This window comes from Mus caroli, chromosome 16 (assembly GCF_900094665.2).
Source record: "Mus caroli chromosome 16, CAROLI_EIJ_v1.1, whole genome shotgun sequence".
Taxonomy (NCBI): Eukaryota; Metazoa; Chordata; class Mammalia; order Rodentia; family Muridae; genus Mus; species Mus caroli.
This window is the reverse complement of record NC_034585.1, coordinates 91,166,244-91,180,544: the sequence shown is the minus strand read 5'-3', so window position 1 is coordinate 91,180,544 and position 14,301 is coordinate 91,166,244.

Sequence of the window (14,301 nt, the reverse complement as noted above, 5' to 3'; positions counted from 1 at the left end):
TTCCTACCTCAAATGATCCAATCAAGAAAATACCTTGGGTTTTAGTTGATTCCACATGTAGTCAAGTTTGCAATCAACATTAGTCATCAATTAGCCATCATCATCCCTCATGTTTCAGTACCTAGATCCTCAAGCCCCATCTTGCTTCTCCCAGTTTCTGAGTAGTTTTCTTCTGGTGTCACACCTACAGCTTCCTCTGGTGGATTACATGTCCTTATATATACATTCCCAAAATGCCTAGGGGCTGACATATCCCTGGGAAGATAATAGCCAAAAGCTGACAGGTACAGGAACAAACACAAAAGCCTGTCCCCTTTGCCTCCAGGTAGAATGAAATCCAGGACTCCTTTCAGGTGACGACTGAAGTCATACATTTTTCAGACAGTGTGCCTTTACTGAAAGTCTTTCTAGCCCATCTCACCCTCCCGCTTTCTGGGTTTTCCTTATAGCACATTAGTATTGCACGTCTCAGGCTGTATATCTAGAGAATTCTATATAAAGCAAATTCTTCACTGTGTTCTACCCTTTCAACCAACCTAGTACGTAGAATGTATCACATGTCCAATAAATATTGACAAGAAGTAAATAAGTAGTGGAAGAGATGAGTGAGAAAGTGTAGTAGCCTTGCAAAAGGTCAATATCTCATTTCTTCTTCTCCCCAGGTGTGATTTATTCTGAGAGATGTCTGAGAGTCTCAGTGCATGATGCAAATAAATCTGCAGTAAGTGTAAAGAAGGCATGGGGTCATCTCCTCTTGAAAAAAATATTAGCCACCCACAATGCCAGGGGAAACACTAGAGAGGCTACTTGACTCTACAACCCAACAGTCAGATGGAAACATTGTCCTGGGTTCAGATCTCCCCTCATACAGAAGGGGAACTGTACCGTGCTGTCAAAGCAGATACTCAGCAAAGGGTCTTTTATCTCTATGGATGGGTTTGAGAGAAAGTGAGCCCGAAACAGCTTTGAAACCAAAGAAGGGCAGTCATCTGCTTTCTTCGGCAGGGCTGGAATCAGCCAGGAAGCATCTGTTTTTAGCACTGTCTTTGATGACAAAAATCCACTTAGGGTTTACAACCTAATGAGGATTCACACTTGGACGCACAGAAAAGGACTTTGAAAGACAGATCACAGTATTTATAGGCTGGCACACCTGCAGAACCTTTAAGGCATTTCCAGAAACTCAAGTCTGACTTCCCTTTAAGGCTCTCCTTTGTGGTGTTTGTCTTTGTTACTGCTCTGTGCTCCCAGCTCCCTGTTAAGCAGAGTCCACTGCTTCTGATACCTGGAGCAAGGACTTATTGGTGAGAGCTGAGTGGCTGAGCACAGCATTTCTAAAAAGAGGGAGATGTGGGGAAAGACATCTTGTACAGAGCTGAAGTGAGCTAGATTTTGGCCCAAAAAATAAGCATAAGAACATGGTCTTCTTTCTCTTTTTGTCATCATGATTTTTGTCATCATGATCTCTTCCATGATTTGATATTATTAGTGTGTAGTAGTCATACATATTATATATGATGACTTTCATTGTAACATTCTCATGCATGTGTATGATATGTGTTGACCCTATTCACCCCATCACCTCTCATGCCCCCACTGACTTCCCAGCCAGTTCCCCTTCTACTTTCCAGTCTTTGGAGTGACCTAATGAACTTGGGATTAGGACTGCTTACCGGCTCATAGGTGAAGGGATAGTTGCAGGAAAGTGGGCAAGTCACCAGAGGCTACATACAGCACTGAAGAAAATACCTCTCCCTTCCCCAGCAACTTTGTTCTTCAGAAAGGAACCCCTCCCTGCTACCCACTCTGTGGAACACACCTGAAGTGCTCTTGTATACTGTACCATGGGATTTCTGTCTATAGACTTAATGAAGCAGCCCAGAGATTCTTTGCTTCTCTCTGGTCATCCCAAAGTCTCTTATATTAACTTCAAGGTATACACCAGCCCTTTGGGAAACTTAACATAGTATGTTGAGAACAGAGGATCTACAGACTGAATCCAGACAGTCTGAAGTATGGATAAGCACATGATCTTAGGTGAGTGTCTCTCACATTTCAATGTTTTCATCCATAAAGCACGGGAAATGACTTTGTTCTCCATCCTTTTCCTGTTTTCTGCAACTTAAAGGAGAAAGGGTTTATTTTTGGCTCACAGTTTTAGGATCCAGTTCATCAGAGAGGGAAATGCATGACTATAGAAGTTTGAAACAACTGGTTGCATTACACCCACAGTCAAGAAAGAAAGAAAAGAACACTTGTGCTGAGCCCCGTTTACCCTCTTAATAGAGTTTAGGATACCAGCCAAGAGAACAGTGCACCCACAGCAGGCAGGCCTCCCCATGCAGCTTTTCCTATGCACATCTGGAAACCCATCTCCAGTGTGATTTTAGATATATCTCTCCACATTAATAACTGAGATTAAAAATCACAGGCTGTAATTCCTTTGAGATCCTTTGTAAGCATAGAATGAGTTAATACACCTTAAAGGGTTTAGAATAGTACCTGGAACTAAATAGATTCTTGATAAATGTGAACAGTTGTGATTTTAACCCACACATATTCAGTAGCACCTGCCGATGGAGAATGTCCCAACAAACCTCCTACTCGGACACCCAGCACTGCTTCAACATTTGGGCTGAACAGGGTCATTTTGTTATATTTGGACATAGAACCATAAGGCAAACACTCCCACAGGACTTTGGGTTGGGCGAATGCCCATGAGAACCAAATTTAATTTCTAAATCAGTGACTCATGTGTACGTTGAATCACATGTTTCTGTGGTTTATCATGTACATCTATGCCCATCTGACATCATGTCTCCCGCTTCTTTGGGATAGCCCGGGTCATAAAGTCAATGATAATGACACACCCTAAGGAGGAGGAGACAAAAGAAGAACCAAATTACAAAGAATCTGTACCTCAAAAGTATAAATGACAACATCTATAGCTTAAACTTTCCCCAAAATCTACCTTTTCCACTGTGAAAGCAACATGTTTAATATGCTAAGTCATCACTAACTCTGTGTGACTGCATGTCTCATTTATCTATTTATCATCTATCTATCTATCTATCTATCTATCTATCTATCTATCTATTTGACTTAATAAAAGTATGGAAACAGGTTCTTGTTAAAACGTTACCTGTTTTTTGAAATATACAAATTGCTTTGAGTAACACTTTGTTAAATAAAGAAAGCATCCTATCTGGGCCCAGAGGGTCCATATGACCACTGTGCTCAGTTGTGACTTTCAGGAAACCTGGTCCACCTTGATTCAGGACCTCAGGCTGCCTCTGGATATCTCCAGCTTACCATTCTCCTCTTCACATGTACTCTGCACCCATCTGAGGAGGCTTGCTCTGTCCTTACCCTATCTCATGGGATCCCCAAACCTCTCTACTTGATTCTTGTCTCTATAGGGTATGCACTCTGGTAGAGACCAGAATGGGGGTGGTTGACACTCCTCAGTGTCTGAGGCCTGCCTCATTGGTTCCCTCCTGAGCACCTTGCTTCTTGAATTCTTATTTTCTCTTGTGAGCTCTTGGAAATCCACCCCTGAGTCACAGTCTGTCCACTCCATCCTCAAATCCTTATGTCACACACCATGCTCTGCCTTCTGCAGAAGCTCACAAATCCTCTTGTCTCTCGACAAAATCTAGTTCTTATCAGCCACAAATCCTCCAGCTTGTAACCTGTCATCTTTTCAGGGAGCTCCAAGAGCCTGTTTTGAAACTCAAAAGTCAAGGATCTAACCCCTTTCCTAAACATCATATCTCCTCTGAGAGCTGGGACAATTATAGCTGCCTAGAATCTGGTGGAAGGCAGGGGACAGAGAGAAAGAAACAGCAAGATGATTCTTTGCCACAGATGGTCATGTATAACACTACGAGATCCCCACAAAAGATACATGGAAGTCCTAACTGCAGTGCATGGGGATGTGACATTCTGCAGAAATAAGCTCTTTGAAGACTGAAATTAAAATGAGGTCATATTTTATCATCAATGGCTCTAACTCAGTGAACTTAGGGTCTTTCTAAAAAGAGTAAAAACACTGCTATAGACACACAGGGAGTTTGACTGTTCAGTAAAGATGATGGAGGCAGATGTAATACATTTACAAGTTGAAGAAACCCAAGGACAGGTGGCCACACATAATAAGCCAGGAGAAGGCAGAGGCCGGTCATTCCCCCTGGGCCTTACCCAGGCCTCTATTTTAGACTTTTGATCTCCAGTTGCTTTAAGTCACACATTTGGTATAACTTGATCCGGCTACCCTAGGAACTTATTATAAAGATCCAATAGCACTTTGTGTTGCCATGTGGTAGGGTGGCAGCTCCACCTTTCTCTTCCCTCCAGACTCTTAGATAACTAGTGATTGGTACTTCAGATGCAAGCCTCTGAACAATCAACCACTCAGGATTAAACAAGAGCTAAAAAGATCTGTTGTCTTAACCAAAAAGGTTAAAAGTTAAAAGTCTGTTTCTGACTTCAGCAGTGCCTGTAATCTCGAACTCACCATTGCTGTTCCCCACATCTCCCTCTTTCCTTATCTTATTCTTCCTCCTTGGCAGGTGAGTAGGTCTATTGATAATGTGTTCGTTAGGTTTCTGTTCCTTCGATGAACTCTATGATCTAAAGCAACGCGAGGAAGAAAGTATTCATATTTCAGCTCACTGATAACAAGCATCATGAAGAGAAGTCAGGGTAGGAGCTCAGTACAGGCAGCTGAAGGCAGGAACTGAAAGAGAGGCCTCAAAGGTGTGCTGTTTATTTCTTGCCCCTCCTATCTTGGTCAACCTGTCTTTTTGTGCCATCAAAGACCACTAACAGTGGTGGCACTGCCCACCATGAGCTGGGCACCCCCACAGAAATTATTAAACAAGAAAATAAACCCATAAACTTGCTTCCGGGGCAGTTTGGTGGAGGTGTTTCTCCATCAGTGTTCCTTCTTCACAGATGACTCTAGCTTGTATCAAGCTGAGAAAAACAAAACAAAACAAAAACAAAAATACACAGACTTTCATACCTTTCTTGTAACAACTTCTCATCAGTGTGCTATCTTTCCTTGTATAGGCAACCTTTATATTAAGTGTTCAGGGTTTATCCTGAATGTCCACTCAGGCTGAAGCTGTGTGGACAGTGCATGCACAGTGGTTAAAATAATAGACTGTCAAGTCAATCTCCCTGCCGATTGCTATCTCTGTGTTCATGAAGAGTTGTTCAAGCCACTCCAGAACTCTACACTTTTCAATCTTGCCTATTGGTTATTTGCTGGAACATTGGGGGAAGCTATGTGAACTTCTAGACAGAACCTTTATAATCCCGCTTCCAACTTCACTACTTATGGTTGAATTATTTCCCTTTCTTCCATGTCGCCACAAAACATCTTAACCAATCACCACTTATAATTGACAGTGCACCCTTATTTGGAAGTTGGGTGGTCTCTTGTGTATAAGGCAAGGTCATACCCAAGTACAGCAGCCTTCAATCCATTGTGACTGATGTATCCTTAGAAGAGGGGGAAATCTGGATACAGACCATGAAGATAAGGAGAAAAGTCGGGGTGGTGTAGATGAAGGCCAAGCATGGTAAAGGTTGCCATGGGCCTCCAGAAACTGGAGAGAAGGATAGAACAGATTTTCCTGTGGCCTCAGAAGAAATCAACCTGCCAGCTCCTTGATCTCAGACTTCCAACTTAAACCCCTGTGGTTTAAGCTGTGCCATCTTTAATCTTTTGCTTAAACATCCCTAGAAAAGGATGGAAAACTGTGTACCAAAACAAGGAGACTTCTATGTCCATGATGAATGAAAAGAGGAGAGGGGGCTAACTGAAGGATAGACATCTTATTTGGAAAGGATAAAAAGTGACAAAGAGAAAGAAGTAGGAGAGAAGAGAAGAGAAATGAAAGAAGAGAGGGAAGGGATGCAGGATGGACCCTGAGAGGAATCTGGGAAAAGAGAGAAGAGAATGTGAAGTGATTTTTAATTCCCGTGTGCAATTCAATGTGCTTAGCTTCTTGTTTCTCTAAGAAGTAAGATGTTGATTTTCAATGTTAACACAAAATGTGTAAGAGAGGTGTGTAAGCTGGACTATATGTGTCTGTGTGCACATATGAGAGAGAGAGAGAGAGAGAGAGAGAGAGAGAGAGAGAGAGAGAGAACTCACAATTACTACCTGCCAAGAGCACAACTACACAAGTGTCTCCTGCCTCCTCCACAGCACCTATGTATAGCTTCCTGAACACCTGGCTTCCATTAGGTACAAGAGTTTCAACAGCCAAGATTTTTGTTTGAGAAGTGCTGGCGAAGTACAGAGTTTTAACAATGTTGCAAGGAGTTGGATGCTTGATCATATGATAGGCAAGGAAAGAAGAAACACTGAAAGCACTTTTTGCATACTGAAGGGACAATACCTCCTTGGGACACTTTAATGAGAGGAAAAGAGAATTTGTGTTTGTACCCTTAGACCTTGGCTGCTTAGGTACCTCAAGGAGTCAAAGAAAAATATTCTATATGTGGCCCCACCACTAGGGACCCTGTCACCATTGACTTGGGTAGACTGGCTGTCTCTCTCCAGATTTCATTTTTTCTGACTTACAGGGTGCAGCATTTGAACCAGGACATTGCTTCATTTCTTACCAACTCTATGAGTTGCTTAAACTGCGTTTTAGCAAATGAGTTGCAGGTGCACCCTTGTAGAGGGCTTTGGGAGTGAGCCCCCTTATTCTCTGAAGCAAGCCACTCTTAGTGTTGGTGGTTGATGAACTCAGAGGAGCCCAGGTTAGGAGAGTTCCATCCCCACCCTTCCCAGTGAGTGAAGACCCAACCTTGCCTCAAATGCTTCAACTAGAGAGCCATCTCCCATTGGGTCTCCCTACAATTACAGAGTTTACCCTCTCGTTTTTTTCTCAGGCAACTTCAGGACACAACCCCCTGGTACCCAGCTAAAGATCTCTCTCTCTCTCTCTCTCTCTCTCTCTCTCTCTCTCTCTCTCTCTCTCTCTCATATTATAGTGAAGCACAAGGGAGACTTGGTGCCGAGGCTGAGGTGCAGTTCAGTGACCAATTGCTGGCATGTACAAGCTCTTGGGCTCCAACCTCAGAGCAGCAAAGAAAGATAATGAGGAATTATGCAGAAGGCATGGATCTGAGCAGGGCTAGGAAACTGACATTGAGTAAACGGGGACCATAGGTGAGGAGGAACAGGTAGGAGAGGAAGGAACACAGTCAAGTGACACGAGCCTTCCTGTGAAGGTGAGGGAAGGGGCAGAGGTCTTTATTGCCATCCACTGTTGCAGTTATGATCTGTAATGTCCCCCAAAGATTCCTGCTTTGAGTTCCTGGTTCTCCTCTAGGGGAGCTGTTCTGAGAGATTTGGGACCTGGAACCTAGATAACAGATGTAGGTGCTAGAAGAATTCTTTGTCATAACTGCCCTGATTCTAAACAAACCACCTTTTTGTTTCTTGGTCCAGCTGTGATGTGAGGAGCTCTGCCACATGACCCACCACTGTGTAACCAGTGCCTGGCTGTATCTTCTATGCTGTGAATGCAGTGAACCCTGAAAACCTGCAAACCCTCCCTCCCTGCAAACCTGCAAGGTTTCCCTCCCTGCAAACCTGCACTCCCTCCCTGGAAACCTGCAAGCTCTCCCTCCGTGGAAATTTGCACTCATTCCCTGGAAACCTGTAAGCCCTCTCTCCCTGCAAACCTGCAACCTTAAGTTGTTTCTGTCAAGGATTTTGTCTTGGAAGGATTTTGTCTGACAAGGATTCTGACAAGGATTTTGTCTAGGCTCTGGAAGTCAAATTCTCAGAAGGTCAAACTCAGGAGAGTGTGCCATACATGGTTTGTATATGTGTGCTGTTTTTATGTGTGGTGCTTGTATAGAAGTACACACACACACACGCGCGCGCGTAAGAAGTAGAGTGTGTGTGTGTATATGTGTGTATGTTGTATGTGTGTGTATGTTGTGTGATCTGTTTGTATATATGATGACTTGTGGCTTGTGTGTTTAATGTGTGTAAATATATGTAGTATGTATATGTATGCCATTTGTATGTAATGTAGTATAGAATGTATATTATATAGGCATAAGGTATTGTGTCATTGTGTGTGTGTGTGTGTGTGTGTGTGTGTGTACATGCGTTATCTGGTGGCATATGCATATGTGATGTGTGCTGTTGAAAATGGTGTTGTCTGGCGGTATATTTGTGTGTGGTGTGTGTTGTATGTACTGCACACATTGTAACTGTTATATGGCCTGTGTGGAGAAGTTCACTGTTCATTCTAGGAAGGTCAGACTGAACTTGAACATGAGCACTGTGTCCTTGCTAAAGGGATGGACTATACATGGAGGAGTCACAAGTGACAGATTAAGACTTATAGATCCAGAAGCTGCTTCACAAGGAGCAGGCAGGTGACAAGTGACAGGTGACAAATGAAAGGTGACAAGTGGCAGGTAACAGGAACAGGAGGAAAAGGCACCGGGGACCAGCACTGTTAATAACCATGTGTATATACACAGGCACACATGTACATGGCTGTAAGAATGTTAAAAACAGCCACATGCATGTTCACATACATGCTCATACACATCTGGAGTACATGTATACTGGGACTTCTCCTGGAAACAGTTTGTAAATATTCACATTTTACAGAGGCCCACTCTGCCAATCAGTCCAAGCCCACAGACATGGCAAGAAGCCCCCAGCACACCACCAGAAGTTTTTTGGCATGTTTCTCTCTATGGAATCCCGGCAGATGGACCTCAACAACACATGTAAGGCGAACCAATACATTCATGTCTTTAGCGAAGACTCGTTCATCATGCATCCTTTCACCTGTGTCCACTTCAGCCAAATGTTCCTTCACTGTCTACTTTAGCAAAACATCCTTTCACTTATGCTTGCTTCAGGGAAACACTCCTCTACATGTTTACCGCAGCAAAATACCACCCAACACAACTGACTCTCCAAGGAAACCAGAAGTTTCCACCTCACATGCCTGTTTCCAGGTGACATCTTTCCCAAGTCCTGCTTTCCAGTGGTCACCTTATCACAGTCAACCACCTCACCTGGGTGTTTGTGGATCAGGAGAGGCTGCAAGAGGCTCACGTTATAGGCATCTTGAAAGGTGAGGGGAAGCATATTAGGCTAAAGTAGGAGCCTGTGAGGCCAGTGGGAAGGGACCAGCATAGAAAAGAAGACCTCAAGAACTGAACAGATTCTGCCTTGATCCACTCTTGACAAAACTCAAACCAGATAATCTCTAGGAGCACGCACATCCAGAGAGAGCCTCTGAGCATCACTTGAAGCCTTTGGGCTGCTCTCCAGCCTCAGCGCCTCCTTCTTATTTAGAGGCTGAGTCTTTTTCCTCTAGCTCGCCTCACCAGCTGTTCATTTAAATTTGTCTCCTTGTGTCTTGTCTAAAATCTGTGTTTCCCAAACTCGAACCATGCTGCATATTTAGAAATGTGATTATTTTTATAGCTTATGAATGTATTTATGAGAAGTTTTACAAGCATACAAAAGATAAATTATATATGTTTAACAAATTGACTTCATTGGGGGAAAAAAAGAATGGAACCATGGGGATTCTGGGAAATCCCATTGGGGGAAGGGGTCCTCATGTTTGGAGAGATTCCCGTGGCTGCTTCTGGTGGGCAGGGAGAATTGGTCCAGCATTTGTTGGTTCTCACTGTTTTGGAGCTTCAGTTTCAAATAGCAAAGAGGAGGTGGGGAGGAAGGGGACAGGAAGGAGAAGAGAAGAGGAAGAGAGTGGGGTAGGAAGGGAATGCAGAAGGGAGGGAGGAAGGAAGAAAAGGAACAGGAGAGAGGAAGAGAGAGGGAAAGAGGGGAGGGAGGGGTTAGAACATTATACAGAAGAGCTGTGGGGTGTTTTCTGGTGAGCAGTGGCCCTGGCTTCTGACCCACCTAGATGTCCATATTTCAGAGCTCCCCACATTCCACAGTAGTTGTGTTATATGGGCTTTAGGGTCATGCTAGCTGCCCAGGGTGCTTGGTGGGTAATTTAGAGGGTTCTCTAAGCCACACCATATTTTAAGACAATGGTAGGGGCAATGAACTCCCTCCTAGATCATGTTCCCCCTCATAAGGGAGAGTCTGTGACACACAGATGCATTCTCTAATTCTATCTATGAATGTAGTGTGCATGTGTATGCCCCATAGCATACACTTATGTGCCATTGAGAACACATGGAGATCAGAAGACAACCTATGGAAGTCAGTTTTCTCCTTTTACCATATGAGTTCCAGAGGTCAGAGGTTGTCAGGCTTGGTGAAAAGTAACCTTACTCACTGAGCCATCTCACCAGTCCCATGCATGCATTTTTTTTAAATCTCAGCTACATCAAGAAATGGTGCTACAAATTATGTGCTCCATCAGTTGACTCCTGTGGCATGCTAGCCTCTGTTTCTCTCTTCACCCCTCCCCGTTCTGTCCCTCCCTCTCTGCTATCTCTCTCTGTGTACCTGTATGTGTGTGTGCCTCTGTGTGTGTGCCTCTGTGTGTGTGTGCCTCTGTGTGTGTGTGCCTCTGTGTATGTCTCTGTGTGTATGTCTACATGTGTGTCTCTGTGTCTCTGTGTGTTACTGTGTCTTCACGTGTATATCTGTGTGTATGCCTTTATGTGTGTGTCTTTCTCTCTTTTGTATGTGTATATGTGTATCTCTCAGTATGTGAGTCTACATGTGTGTATGTCTCCCTGTCGCTCTCTGTGTGTCTGTGTATATGTGTGTGTGTGCATCTCTGTCTCTGCTTGTCTGTCTCTGTCTCTCTTACACACAGACAGACACACACACACACGATATTAGGAACAAAGATAAAGTCAAAAAACGTCTCTAAAGTCATCTCTGGTGTTGATAACAACAGTTGGGTCCTCTGGTTAAATAAATGGGGTGCTTTCTTGACCTAAGATATGAGATAAAGGTATGTACATTACATTATGTCACTCCCTATAACATATGAATTCCTAGTAATGGGAATTCATGTTCAATATTTTATGCCCAAATGGCAGGCATGTGGCCTGCATGCTGATAATATTCACTAAGTATGCATTTATCACCTGCCAGATGCAGGCATAAAGAATACAGCATTGAGCGGTGGCTGCAGCTACAGCAGCTGTCATAGGTACAGAAGATGTCTAAGAAGCAGAGCCTGAGGCTGGAGAGATGGCTCAGAATAAGAGCATTGCCTACTCTTCCAAATCACCTAGGTTCAGTTCCTGGCACCACACTGAGGCTTACAACTGCTCTTGAGTCCCAGGGGATCTGGTGTCCTATTCTGGCCTCTGAAGATATAAGAGATCCTATTACAGGAATTTTTTTAATTGGGTATTTATTTCATTTACATTTCCAATGCTATCCCAAAAGTCCCCCGCATGCTCCCCTACCCACTCCCTCACCCACCCACTCCCACTTCTTTGCCCTGGCGTTCCCTTGTACTGAGGCATATAAAGTTTTCACGACCAATGGGCCTCTCTTTCCACTGATGACCAACTAGGCCATCTTCTGATTCATATGCAGCTAGAGACACAAGCTCCGGGGGGTACTGGTTAATTCATATTGTTGTTCCACCTATTATAGGAATTGGCATAGCCTGGTCCCAACAAGGCCTAAAGAGGTTGATCTATACACAGCTGAATTCTATACTAGGAGCATCTCCATGTCAGAGGATAGAAAATAAATGTCATGCTAGGCTGTTCAGCTTTCACTATACTCGGAAAATGTCTGTCTTTTTCTTGTTAAGGTATTTAAAATGCTTTCCAAGGTTGGTACTTATGTTAATTTTCACTAAGAGAGAAATCAATAGAAATAGATTTGAAAATGGCACAGCCTAACATCTAATTATTCCCAGAAGGACAGTAAGGACCATGGTGCACAGTCAGAAAGGAAATTATCGTCTATGACTTATAAATGTTTCTATGAGATGTTTCATAAACAAACAAAAGTGAGTTATGTATGCTCAACAAATTACGCTGGGTGTGGTGGCGCACACCTTTAATCCCAGCACTTGGGAGGCAGAGGCAGGCAGATTTCTGAGTTCGAGGTCAGCCTGGTCTACAAAGTGAGTAGCCAGGGCTATACAGAGAAACCCTGTCTCGAAAAACAAAACAAAACAAAAAAATTGACTTTTTGGGATGTAAGGGTCCATGATTCGATAAAGAATGATACTCCAGACTCAAATAGTATGTAAATGCAAAGAGTGCTTTATTCTGCATAAGTCCAGCATGCTGAGGCCTACCATTATATAAGATGGAGACACCCAAGTGAGCTCGAAAGTCTGGTTTAAAGCACATTAGGGGAATTCAGGGATTGGGGAATAGGTGACCCTCTATCTTAATCTGTTGCCTTTATCTCTAAGGACATCCCAGAACCATTACTGGGGTATGGGGGGCTGGAAACTATTACTGGGGAAGTCTGGAAACTGTTGCTGACCCATTGCCCTTGCCTCAGGCCAGGTGGAGGGGCAGATTCTGAGATGGGGGAAGCTTCTGACTAGCTGCCTGAAACCTGGGGTTTTCTTCAGTAACTGACTTGCCTGGACTTGCCTGGACTTGACTACATCTTGGAAATTGAGATTTAGGCCTGGTCTCCTGAACTGCCAATCTGAAGCCTGTCATGGTGTCAGCCTACCCTGACTCAAGGACAAAACCAATATCCCTGGTATTATTTAATGCCACCACTCTTCGTTGAAGAGAAAAATCAGTGAATTCCCATGAGACAGCTTTCAGAAAGGTGGTTGTCTCCAGAAGGACACCAGTGGAGGTCTTGAAACTCACCGTTAACCCTGAGGAAAAGCTGTGGGCAGGTCAGCCTGTAATTCCGATAGCCCTCTACGAAGACTGGAAAACCACCCAGCTCCCCTTGCTTCCTGAATGTCCTTGTCTTTGCTAAGGAAGAGCAGCCATGCGCCTTCCCCAACCGTCCCTTTGCTGAAGTCTCCATCCTTAACTGAGTTCAAGGTCAACTGTTCTGATTAACCCTCCATGCCCTCAACATGTCCTGGGCCATCTGCTCTGCCTCACTCTAACAGGAGAAACCTAGTCAAATGTGTGTTACATGTGCCACTCTTAATGCCCCATGGAAGTTCTCCATATTGGATTCCTTTATTAGCCTAAAAAAAAAAACAAAAAACAAACCAGCAAACAGGGTGCTTAGCAGTTAGAATAATGAAGAATGCACTTGGGAGACATTTGGGTGCCACCAGTTGGTACAAGCAGAGGAAAAAGATAGCTTTCTTTAATTTCCTCATTGCTGGTGGCAATTTGCTCTTTCTAGTCAAGAATCAATGAAAATTAGTTGCCCATAACAACGGCCAGCATTAGAATTGATTCTCTCTTACTATATACTTATTTCCTAAATGGCAAATACCTATTAGCATGCATATTCAAATAGCACCACAGGCCACTAGAACTCTTATTTGTTCTACACACAGAGCACAGAATGCTTTCGAGAACCAGTTTCTTCTAAGTGGCACCAACGACAGAAACTTCTAGGATCTTCAGAGTCAGTTTTGAGTACAAAATAAGAAAAAAAAGAAAAATTGTATTCTACTTGCTAAAGGAGTCACATGGGCTGCAGAACAGAAGTTTGGTCTATTTCCCCTGGACTCCCAAGAAACATTCAGCTCCCCTACTATGTAATAAATTCCCATTTCATCATAGCAGGTTTCAGAGCTAGGGAACCATTTCCTGGGATTTAATGAGTGGTTAATAGGAAGGGGGGGGGGGAGCACTCAGGTGGTTCTTGAGCTCTGCCTAGATTTTTATAGCTTCAAAAAAATTACTTCTGCCAGAAGAATCTCTGTGGTACAGTCATCTTAAATGAAATGTATTGTCTGCAGGCAGGCAGGTAACAACAGGGATCCTGGAGAATGGGCTTTGGGTGGGGTTATATAGGAGAATGTAATGGGGAGGCCCAAGGAAAAAGAACTCAGATTCTCCCAGTGAGCTATTTGGCCAAACCTACTAATTTCTTTTCATTAGTCTCTGACTAATGTGACCAGGCCACCTTGTTCTGGGAACAGGCTGCCAAGGAGAAGTGGATAGAAGAGAAAAAGAGGTGTGTGTGTGTGTGTGTGCGTGTGCGTGTGCATGTGTGCGCGCGCAATCATGGAGCCTTTATTCCCTGGAAACCCTGAGGGAAGAAGGTGCTGGCCTTGAGGGTGATGTTGGAGTTAATAACACAGATGAGACAATAGCCCCTTCCATAGCTATAAAGGTACTCATGGTCATGAAGGATTTTTCAGAGGATCCCTCCCCAAAGTTTAGAATATTGCC